This window comes from Mustela nivalis (genome assembly GCF_964662115.1).
Source record: "Mustela nivalis genome assembly, chromosome: 4".
Lineage (NCBI taxonomy): Eukaryota > Metazoa > Chordata > Mammalia > Carnivora > Mustelidae > Mustela > Mustela nivalis.
In genome coordinates, this window is record NC_139023.1 from 84,578,240 (window position 1) to 84,591,343 (window position 13,104).

The window sequence follows — 13,104 nt, forward strand, 5'->3', positions numbered from 1 at the left end:
TGAAATACAGCTTGGAGGTTTCTTTCTTTTTTTCTTTCTTTTTTCTTTCAAGATTTTGTTTATTTATTTGACAAAGAGAGAGAGATCACAAGTAGGCAGAGAGGCAGGCAGAGAGAGAGTGGGCAACAGGATCCCCACTGAGCAGTGAGCCCAACACCAGGCTCAATCCCAGGACCCTGAGATCATGACCTGAGCCAAAGGCAGAGGCTTAACACACTGAGCCACCCAGGTGCCCCAAGCTTGGAGGTTTCTTACAGATCTAAACATACTTTTACCAAACGATCCAACAATTGTGCTCTTGGGATTTATCCAAGATTGAATACTTATGTCTACACAAAAACCTGCACACAGATGATTAGAGCAGCTTTATCAACGTGTGAAAACTTGGGAGCAACAAAATTTGTTTCAGTAGGTGAGTAGATAAACTGTGGTATATGCAGAGAAGTGGAATATCATTCCATGCTCAAAAGAAATGAGTTAATGAGCCATGAAAAGACAAAGAGGAAACTCAAATGCATATTACTACATAAAAGAACCCTGACTGAAAAGGTTACATATCATATAATTCAAACTATAGGACATTGTGGAAAAGACAGAACTATGGAGACAATGAAAAGTTCAGTGGTTGTCAGGGGCAGAGGCAGAGAGGAATGAATTGTGGACCACAGAGAATGCTTAGGGCAGTGATTGTAGGCTGTATGATACCATAATGATGGGTGCATGTCCTTATGCATTTGTCTAAACCCACAAAATGTACAACATCAAGAGAGAAGGGTAATATGAACTGTGGACTTCCAGCAATTATGACCTGTCAGGGCAGGTTATCAATTTTAACAAATGTAACACTCTGGGGGAGGCTGTTGATAATGTATGTGTGAGGTCAGGGAGTATATGAAAAATCTCTTTAACTTCCTTTTAATCTTGCTATGAACTAAAATTGCTAAACAAACAAACAAACAACAACAATAAAAAAAACAAACAAACTTGAGGGGTGCTTGGATGGCTCAGTCAGTAGAGCATATGAAACTTGATCTTGGGGTTGTAAGTTCAAGCCCCCACATTGGACATGGAGCCTACTTAAACAAACAAACAAATAAGCCAAATGAGTCCTGTTTAAAACACAAAAGCCCTGAAAATATTGAAATCCTCTAATTCAGAATAAAAAATAAACATATTTAAGGCATTTAAAGAAATAAGGGTTTTAGAAGTACTGCAAAGATAAAGGAAACAAGAATAAGATATGATACAAAAGGAACTATCTGACTTGAAAAAAACAAAACCATGTTTCTGGCTTGCCTTGAGAATAACAAATAATGAAATCTGAAGACAATGGAGCCAGAGCACACAGGGCCACATAAGCTGTGGTGGGGCTGGTCTGAGTCCTGGAGACACAGCGTCAGGTACCAGCTCTTCTGCTTACCCATGGAGCATGCATACACCTACCTGTATGCTCTGAACATGATGATGACGTTACAAACGATGACGATGTTATAAACAAAAACATTAACAAAGGTGAACTGGCATTGTGTAGTCTGTAAGTACAGTATCAGTCCTTCCAAAATCCCGTGTTTAGGAATAGGAAATGGCTGGCATGAGCAGTGGGTGAGAAGACAGAACAATATCTTTAAACCATCTACTCGTGAAATTTTTAGGAAGAGGAAGACAATGTAAAAATAAAAAGATTTAGAGGTTTTGGTGCATGTACAATATCATCACCTGCAAAATCTCTTAAATTACATCTTAGAAATACATTAAGATCAAAGATTATTTGACCATATCGTTGAGGGTCCTTATCTGGGCTCTCTACTCTGTTCCACTGCTCTAAGTGTCTGTTTGTGTGCCAGTACCATGCTGTCTTGGTGATCACAGCTTCGTAGTAGAGCTTGAAATCAGGCAACATGATGCCCCCAGTTTTGTTTTTCTTTTTCAACATTTCCTTAGCAAATCAGGGTCTTTTCTGGTTCCATATAAATTTTAGGATTGTCTGTTCCAGGTCTTTGAAAAATGCCAGTCGAATTTTGATCGGGGTAGCATTGAAAGTATAGATTGCTCTAGGTGGTATAGACATTTTAACAATGTTTATTCTTCCGATCCATGAACATGGAATTGTCTTCCATCTTTTTGTGTCTTCTTCAATTTCTTTCATAAGTGTTCTGTAGTCCCTCAAGTATAGATCCTTTGCCTCTTTGGTGAGGTTTATTCCCAGGTATCTTATGATTCTTGGTGCTATACTAAATGGAATTTATTCTCGAATTCCCCTTTCTATATTTTCATTGCTAGTGTATAAGAAAGCAACTGATTTCTATACATGATTTTGTATCCTGCCATGTTGCTGAATTGCTGCATGAGTTCTAGTAGTTTGGGGATGGAGTCTTTTGGTTTTCCATATAAAGTATCACATCATCTGTGAAGATAGAGTTTGACTTCTTCATTGCCAATTTGAATGCCTTCTACATATTTTTGTTCTCTGATTGCTTTTGCTAGGAATTCTAGTACTGTGTTGAACAAGAGTGGTGAGAGTGGGTACCCTTGTAGTGTTCCTGATCTCAAAGGGAAGGCTGTCAGCTTTTCCCCATTGAGGATGATATTCATTGTGTGTTTTTCACATATTTTATGAAGCTGAGGAATGTTCCCTCTATCCCTATACTTTGAATCGTTTTAATCAGAAACGGATGCTCTAGCTTATCAAATGTTTTCTCTACATCAATTGAGAGAACCATGTGGTTCTCTCTTCTCTTTTTGATTTGTTCTATCATATCAATTGATTTGCGAATGTTGAACCACACTTGTATCTTATGGATAAATCCCACCTGGTCATGGTGGATAATCTTTTTAATGTACTGTTGGATCCTATTAGCCAGGATCTTGTTGAGAATCTTGGCATCCATATTTATCAGGGATATTGGTCTGAAATTCTTTTTTGGTGGGTTCTTTGCCTGGTTTGGGGATCAGGGTAATACTGGCTGCATAGAAAGAGTCTAGAAGTTTTTCTTCTGTTTCTATTTTTTGAAACAGCTTCAGCAGAATAGGTATTATTTCTTCTTTGAATGTTTGGTAGAATTCTCTAAGGAATCTGTCAGGTCCTGAGCTCTTTTTTTGGGGGAGGTTTTTGATCACTGCTTCAATATCATTACTATGATGTTCGTCTATTTAGGTTGTCAATTTCTTCCTGATTCAGTGTTGGAAGTTTATAGGTTTCCAGGAATGCATCCATTTTGTCTAGGTTGTTTAACTTTTTGGCATATAACTGCTGATAGTAATTTCTTTTTTTTTTTTTTAAAGATTTTATTTATTTATTTGACAGACAGAGATCACAAGTAGGCAGAGAGGCAGGCAGAGAGAGAGAGAGGGAAGCAGGCTCCCTGCTGAGCTGAGAGCCCGATATGGGACTCGATCCCAGGACCCTGAGATCGTGACCTGAGCTGAAGGCAGCGGCTTAACCCACTGAGCCACCCAGGCGCCCAATTAAGATCATTCTTAATTTTTTTTTAATTCTACCTAGACAGGTAGAACTGTGTTTTTTAGCATAAATAATTGTCTGCTAGCATTTTTTTACATAATTATTGTTGGGAAAAAAGATGCATTTCATAGAACCTCTAAATAATCATACAGAACCTCTTACACTGAGTTATTTTCATTATATAGATGTTTCTATTACCTGATTTAAAATTCAGGCTTGGTACTGCTTTGCTTTTATAACTGAAAACAGAGGATTGGTTTCATTTTTATGCTCTGTTAGTTTGTAGTAACTGCCTCTGATATTTTTCTTCTTTAAATTATAACTGTAAATTTCCTAGTCATTCACCCACTTCTGTGCAGCAAATGAGTGATATATTAATTGTTCTTTACAAGCTTAAAGTACGAAGTCTCTTACAAGCAAAAAATTTTTGGCAAATTAATCTGTCTTGGTTATTTTTTTCTCAGAATCAAGTCTCTATAAGTCTCATGGCATAGTCTATAAAATGTGGTCTGTGCATATATTATAATCATCACAGGTAAACTATCTATGCTATATGTTTTTGCCAAATATGCATCTACATTTTCAAACTTAATTCACTCTCTAACAAGTGTCCTAAATGTCTCTGTTTGTATTTATCCACTTACTTTAAAATCTTGCACACTATCCAAAATGTATCAATGTGATGTTTTAATGTCACTTCTGTTTTGTTTTGTTTTTTTAGTTAAGTAGTGGGTAAGTATGATCTCTATAGCTTTTACTTGAAATCACAAAGTCAACCACAAATTCAAAATCCTAAAGAAAACTCTCTTCTAATATAATTCTGCAAGTTGTATCATTTATCTCAAACAATTTTAATTCAGTTGGTATCTAAAAGGACCTATTGGATGAAGCAATTATATTAAACTTGGAAATGTGGAGGTGAAATTTAGCTGTGGCCTTGGTCAAAAGAAATTTGTGGTATTCTCTGAGTAGTCTGAAATAACTGAACAAAGACCTATTTTCTCCCTTTAAAGTGGTAATATCATTAAAATGGGTTAGATTTACAAGATAAAATTATCCCCTATTCTCTGATATCCCAGTGAAAAGATAAGTTAAAATTTAAGAGAAATAAGAATATAAATTTGGGATCTCAAAGAAATGAACTGGTACAGATTTCTTAAAACCATATGTAATAAGCACTTGAAATATTTTACACAAAAAATTATGGAAGCTCCCACTATTTTTTTTTCCAAAATATATAGTCATCTTATACTACCTTGGTTTTCCTACTTGGATAGAAGCAGAGATGTACAAAAAATATAGTTAACTCTATGATAAATAAATAAAAATATAAAAGAAGGTTAAAACAGAAGGTTGAATGTTTCTAATCACATATATAGAAAGAGAAAAAGGAGGAAAATGAGAGTAAATTTTTTTTCAAAGGAATACTAGAAAATGAAGCCAGGAGCTGAAGGAAGACAGAAGTCTTTAAACTGAAAAGTTCCACAAATGCTGAGCAAGATAAATTTTAAATACAAGCACATCATTATCCAAAACACATCATTATGAAATTTCAGAACACAAGAATAAGAGGATCCTAAAAGCTTATCAGTAATGAAAAAAAGTCTTCCCAATAAAAGAGTGAGAATAACACATATCAAATTTACCAGCAAAAGAGAAAGCTAAATGTAGCTGAGCAAGGATTTAAAGTCATGAGGAATAGTTACTTACAAGTTAGATTTCCATGCCTCTCTTGCTATTTACAGTCTATTCTGCAAACAGAGTGAGTCTTTGAAAATCCAAGTCAGACCATGTCATTTTCTGTTTAAAATCTTCTAGTAGCTTCCCAGCTCACACAGAATGAAATCCCAACTTTATCACAGCATATAAATCCCTTCACAAGTGGCCTTTGCTAGTTTTCTACAAGACTGGAAGACTACTTTCCTTTTCTAGCCACACTGACCTACCTTCTCATTGCTCCATAGTCAAGCCTGGCATCCTCCTGATTTGGTAACTGAAATTCTGCAAGTTGTGTCATTTATCTCAAACAATTTTAATTCAGTTAGTATCTAAAAGGACCTATTGGATGAAGCAATTATATTAAACTTGGAATGTTTGCAGAAGAGTTCTAGGGCAGAAGGTAACTCTAAGTTACCTTCTGCCCTAGAACTCTTCTTCCAAATATCCAAATAAACAGCTTTCTTAAGTCCTTAGTGAATCTGCTCAACTGTTTCCATCTTAGAATGTCTTCTCTAACTGCACTGTGAAGGAATTAGGCTTTGGTCTCCTTCAATTCCACTTACCTGCTTAAGTCTTCTTCATTACACTTCTTACCACGTGATATATTACATATTTGTTTGCTCTCTTTCTCTTTCATTTCACTAGAATCTAAAATCACATCAGTAAGAAATTTCTAGTTTTGATCACTGCTGTATTGCCAGAACCTATATTATATCTGCTACATACTGTGTATTCAATTAATGAATATCTGATGAATAATGGGTAAGAGCTCTGTTTTATGTCTCTTCACCCTGAGATCTAAAATTTGGAGTTTCCACCTATCTCTGCTTAGCGGGAGGAAAATATTTGGCATATAGTCTACTAGCTTTGGGGATCTTCCTCTCATACATCATGGCCTAAAGCAAGTCATGTGACCCTGTACAATTTCAAATTAGTGCAATTCTACCACATAACCAGCAAATCAAATGAAACATTAAGAAAATGGGATTGGGAGGGAGACAAACCATAAGTGACTCTTAATCTCACAAAACAAACTTAGGGTTGCTGGGGGGAGGGGGTTTGGGAGAAGGGGGTGGGATTATGGACATTGGGGAGGGTATGTGCTTTGGTGAGTACTGTGAAGTGTGTAAACCTGGTGATTCACAGACCTGTACCCTGGGGATAAAAATATATGTTTATAAAAAATAAAAAATTATATTAAAAAAAAAAAAAGAATGACCTCAATTTCTTCAATATGATCCTAAAAACAATAGTTTAAAGTAAAATGGAAAGGTAGTGGCTTCCAAGAAGAATGACTGCAGAAAGGACATAACTCATCTTAAGAAATAAATAAAATGAGTAAGAACCTAGGTTATATTAGAGATATGTCTTTTATCCCAGTAATAAAAAATAAAGGCAACAGAAACTCTACCAAAAAGTTAAAAAATATTAAACAAAAAATCCATAGACAAATATAGATCAAATTAAGTATGATTTTGAATAGTGGGTGAAGCATAATGAAAGATATTACATTTAAACGTAATTGCAGAAATAGTCTTCCTAAAGTGATCCCAAAATTGGTAGGATAGCACCTAAGAAAGAAATATAATCACTGTGCACTATTTACTTTATACACAATAAACCAAATTTACATAGTCACAATATGTTAAAAAAAGTTTTTAAACAGATAGTTAACTAGCTTATAGTTTTCAATTTTTAAGGTGATTCTAGAGATAAAGCATGTAAGATTAGATTTATATTATACAACTCAATGAAAATGTTATTAATCCAGCAGTATAAAATTCAAGGTAACTTGGACAGAAGATGAAAAAGAGAAAGGAGGGAGAAAGAAATGCTCCCCCCCCAAAAAAGACAAAAGGTGTCAAGATCCTTAATCTACAAATTAACCATTAAGAATAATTTCTGATGGAACAAGAAATAAATTTTTTAAATCATTCAAGATTAGAAAGCAACAGTAGAAAAACTATAATAGTAAAATAACTATGAAATGGGAAAGGTTTTAGGGAAGACCAAAAGTAGATAAGTAAACTAAATACTTATAAAAGAGAAAAACAAATAAAAATTTCTAACTTTCACAAAGATACAGTAATAAAAATGTATTTGAAAGATATGGAGGTATCTGTAAGAAAATGGGATACTGATACATTTTTAAAACATTACCCCTAAGGAGCAACACAGAAGTGAGAATAAATTGGGAAAGAGAATTTTTGGCTTCCAATATAGACCCTTATGTAACATGTAATTAAATATGTGCTTCTATTTTCTCCATAAGAAAAAACTTTTTAAAAAGCACAAAATGTATACATTAATTGGGTGTACAACCCTTTAACTTCTCTCATAGACTGTATCAAACAGAGGAAGTTGATTAGTTGATAATGGACCACAAGTCAGGTAATTTCAAAGGAGGGCAACCAAAATTCTAAGCGTGGGGAGTAGGGGGAATGGTGTGTTGCCTGGAATGGACACCTACGAGGTATGAAGAAGAAGGAGACTATTAGACCCAACCTATAATTTTGTATTGGGAAATCTTTGGTGAGATCAGTCAGCTGTTTTAAAAAGACTGTGGGAAATACAAACTTACTAGTTAAATTATATTAAGTAATGGAGTTAATATTTAGAGGAATGAATCCCAGGAAAACCAACTGACTATTTGTTTTTGTTTTGTTTTTAATTCCAGAATAGTTAACATACAGATTTGTATTAGTTCCCAGTATACAATATAGTGATTCAACAATTCTATACATTACTCAGGTTTCATTGTGATGAGGGTATGAATGAATGGTTTTGATCAGGGTCTGATCTACTCTATCATTCACCAGATGTTTGAGAATTGATTAATCCAATGAATTAGAAATGAGAAAAACAGAGGAAGGTGATCTTTTAGATGAGATGACAATCCTAGAAAGGTATTTTTTAAAGAAAGAAGAAGAAAGTTATAAAATACAATTCTCTGACTCTATCTGGCATTTTTAGAGTAATGCAGTTCTCTCGTCCTTACCAACATCCTTAGTTGGGCTTAATACCTTGTAAAAATCTATTCTTAAATAATGGAGCCTAGGGACACCTGGGTGGCGCAGTTGGTTAAGCAGCTGCCTTCAGCTCAGGTCATGATCCTGGCGTCATGGGATCAAGTCCCACATCGGGCTCCTTGCTCTGCAGGAAGCCTGCTCCTCCCTCTGCCTCTGCCTACCATTCTGCTTGCCTATCCTCGCTCTCTCTCCCTCTCTCTCTCTGATAAATAAATAAAATCTTTAAAAATAAATGGAGTCTAGTCGTTACTTGTTGAATAAGATAATATTAACAATGCAACAATAAATTTTGTGATTATAAGCAACTATGTATGATCAAAAATTTAAAAAATTGGGGAGGGTATGTGCTTGGGTGAGTGCTGTGAAGTGTGTAAACCTGGTGATTCACAGACCTGTACCCCTGGGGATAAAAATATGTGTTTATAAAAAATAAAAAATTAATAATAAAAAAAAAATCTCCAGGGGAGCATGCCAGGATAAGCTAACTTCTTTTAACCTCTAACATATTTTATATATCAATATCAAGTTGTCTCAATGACCTCTTTTAAAAACATATGCCCTCCTCAGTGTTGTGCTAGTCCTTGATTGTCAGTAAATTCTAATATGCTCAAAAAAAAAAAAAATTTAAAAAATAATAATGAAAACTTGCTTAGCTTAGCTTAACACTGCCTTTTGAATAGAAAAATTAATCTCAGATCTTGAAAAGATTTATCAAACAAAACATTAAATAAAGTTATGGTTGCTTTAGAAATTATGATATATTCTTAAAATGATGGTCTCAGTTATTGCCATTTGTGTGCAATTCACCACAATTGAGTGGAATTTTCTGATTTTTTTAAAAGATTTTACTTATTTGGGAAAGAGAGAAAGCATGTGTTGAAGTGCACATGCATACACACACACACACACACACACGCACACAAGCATCGGGAGGGAAGAAGGGGAGAGGCAAAGGGAGAGAGAAAATCTCAAGTAGACTCCCTCCTGAGTGCAGAGCCCAACACAGGACCAGATCCCACCACCCTGAGATCATGACTTGAACTGAAACCATGATTCAGAAGCTTAATCGACAGAGCCGCCTGGGCACCCCAGGGAATTTTCTGATTTTTAAATAATGACAATTGTACATGGGAAGTACTATTTGGAAGAGTTTGAGAATTCTTTGGAGGTCTTTCAAGTTAGAGTACATGACCCATAAATTTATCTGCTTCATTTAAATTTTGATTTTCCGTGAAGATGATATGAAGAATAATCCCTTCCTGTTCTTTAATTCTGTATCCTACTTCTGAGACAGCTAAGACTCAACCACATAAATAGACCCCTAAAAATCTTTTGTTGGCAAGGAATTCTCAGGGGAGTGACAGTTTTCACCAGCAGCTGGCTGCTCAAGAAAGCCTCTGGTGTGTAGTAGGTGGTGTTGTACCACCTCCTATTAATACTGTATTCCTTTTTAAAGCCACATTTTCTCTTGGGAATGCCATCTTATTCACTAGAGTTAATTGAATGTCTCATCTCAGTGCAATGTAATAACAATGTGGGAGAGCTCAATAAAAGCAAATTGTGTCCTCATCCTCAAGGAGGTTAGAAGAGGGGTCCATACAGGACACATGCCCAAAGTCTTAAGAGAATGCCATAGAACTTTGAGTAGGAATGGAAATTCCAACATTTGAATTAGGATCCTTATAAAAACATTAAATTAGTTTTTGTCCCTTTGGGTCTATTGCCTCCAGACAAGTGTTTCCCAGACTAAACTATTCATTAAAATCATCTGTGGAGGATTTTAAGTTTAAGGATTTCCATGCCTCACCTCCAGAGATTTTTATTTGATAACTCCCCAGATGATTCTGATAATTAGTTAGCCTGGGAACAACTGCTAGAGATAATTGGGGTATTGATAGAAAAACTTGTTTGACCAGAAATAAAAAATAATCCTGTAAGGTTCAGCATACTTGCTTCTGTATAAAGCAGGGTGAAAAACCAAATCTTCATATTATAAATTTGTACATGTCAAAACAGATTTTTAAAAATCTCTGTATCTCTCTCATTAACTCACTTGAAATTAAGTAGCTCTAATTGTAAAAACAAATTTACCCACCTTGATTACCTTCTTACTTTCTGACTTTTTTTTCTTTTCATCATATTACTATAGGCTTACAAATACTCCTTCTCAAAAATTTCCAAAGGACCAACTCTGGAAAATATTAAACCACATTTATCTATATTTACAGACATACAAACATGCAACTACCACGTATGACATATATAGCAAGGGGCAATCTGTTCCAAATCTATTTCCAGTTAATAATAAAACTTTAAGCCCATAATTCTCCTCTCCCAACAACCCAGCACAGATGCAGAAAAGGAAGGAAGAGACAGAAGAAAAGGGTAGAAAAGAGGAAGGAAAAAAAGTAGTGTTGTTAAAAGATCATGATGCATTGCTAAAAAAAAGTAGTAAAGCCAGTTTATACCCAGAAAAGGAGAGTAGTCATTATAGACTAGGTATCAATATCTCCAGTTTTAAATGGTATAAAATGATGTTTTCTCCACAATAACCTGTTCTTCTATGGTATGCATGGGTGTCAAGATGGTGAGTTTCCACAAGGACAGTTTCTTGTATTATTAAATACTGACCACATTCTCAGACTCTGTGGATTAATATTCATTTTTATCCCCAACCCTGTCACCCTTGCTCAGCAGAGATCCTGAGGAAGCAAGTACTGTGCTGTTTAAAATTCTTCCAGGGGATCATGATGTGATACATTTCATCTTGATTTCCTCTTGCAACACTGGCCTTTGCAGTAAGCGTGCAGATAGATGAACGTAAGTAATTGTGGAACATAGTTAAAATAATGCTTTATGAAGTTAGCATTATGCAAAAAATCATGGTAAGAGATTTTTGAGAGAGAGAATTTTGTAAAATATGAAATTAATATCTAAAAAAATAAAGAACATTAGATACATGAAACACAAGCCCAAATTATCACTTCATTCAACAGACCTAAAATTTGCTCAAACTGCTATAAAAGTTTTTAATCACTTACTCTCAGTTTCTGCATTTGTCCTCTCATGGAATGCCTGGTCTGCAAACCGCACTAAAAATTTAGCATGAATTTCATCCATTGAGACCATCAGTGAAGGTTTACAAATTCAAGTCTCACATAAAACAATAGTAGGAGGAATTATTCAACTTGGAATTGTATTAAGTCACATGTAAACACTGGATATTTTTCCTCCCAATGGACATAGATAAATATGAAACCTCTCTCTCTCTTTTTCCCTGGGTTCCTTTACCATCAAATTCTGCTGCTTCTCTTCCATTTCCTACACTAATCATTACTCACAATTACTGGTCACATAGCTGCCTTTTATTATTTAGATGATTTTTTGTCATTAGTAGTATAATGATTAAGATGACTTTCAATATTTGAATATGCTTCTACTGACTTCTGTGGACACGTTTCTTCCTGGCAAAATGCTGGTTGTCTGACATAACTAGCCAATCCAAGAACAACTTCTGTCATCTGTATGTTTGCTTTTTGTACTTCCATTTCCTAACATAACCAACCTTCCTTCTGGAAGCAAGAGTTTATTCATGGCTGAGGTCCAACCTGAAAAGCCCTTTCCCACCCTGCATTGAGTTTAATATAAATTCAATGCTAGTCCTTGTCTCACACTGCTAAGCCCCTTGAGGTGCACACACTTGCAAGTTCAGGGAATGTTCTAATTTAATGACATCGTGTCCAGGATCAGAAAGCTACAGCTCAATTCAGTGGAAGGAGGGATTAGAAAGTTCCTAAAAATATTTGAAAGATGGTTGCATGAAAATATTTTGAAGGTGAAATATTGCATTCATTTATTTAATGAGATTGAAACAACCATCCTCTCCCTGCATTGCTTTATGTATTTCTGTGCGCCCTGCCCAGTGAGACTTTTCAAAAACTCTTATTTGTTAAAGCATTTTATTCCTGTTATACCTCATTAAAATCTAATCATTAGTAAGCACCGGGCATGTTTCTAGAAAAATATTTGTCTTTCTTCCATCTGTTAGCTTAGACAGCCCTTTAGGCAAATCCCTCTTGGAGCATGCGTATGGCTGACTGAGCTCCCTCAACTGCAGAGCTGTGCGCTGCACTGAAACCAGCCTTCTCTAATGACACTGACTCACAGTAGTTGCTTTCCTAGTCCCAGCCTGGCTTCTGCCAAAGGAGGGTGTGATTACAGTAGGAAGTGCCACATGGGTGTAATTCAATCAGCATTTGGCAAGTCCCCATCCCGTGCTGGCAATCAGCTCATGGACTCTCTGTCAGCCTTCTGGATCCCTTACTCCACTCAGGCCAAGAGTGTTTATAGTCACTCTTGAGATATACTTGGCAGCTGCACACCCAAGCACCAAGCTGTGAGATGTGTGCGGCCAGCAGCAACTGTGCCTGTCTGGTTTTGAGAACAGACATTTTCCCCTCGGGTTTTTCCCTCGCTCTGTTGGTGCTTTTATCTTATTTTGTATGGTGGACAGAGGAAGACAGACTAGAGAGAAGGGAATAAGTGAGCTGTTCCATCGGCCACAAAGTCTTGAGCTCAGAGGGAGCATTATATGAAAATGTATCACTTTCTTCACAAAGTTTCTCCATTATGTTGGAACATAACAGTTTTTGATAAATCATATTCCTTTATCATCACTTTCCTGACCTCCCTTTGTTCTTTCCTTGTTCTACTCCTGAGGTTCACGGGGTTTTTTGGTTTATTTTGTTCATTTTACCCTTAGTGTTTGGCAATCTTTACACATATATTCACCCTACTGCTTTAGATTTTTAACAGTAAAAAAAAAATCTTGCTAATTTTTAAAGACATGTCTATTACTTATTTAAATGACACTGTTGAGTTGTAGGCTTTTCATTC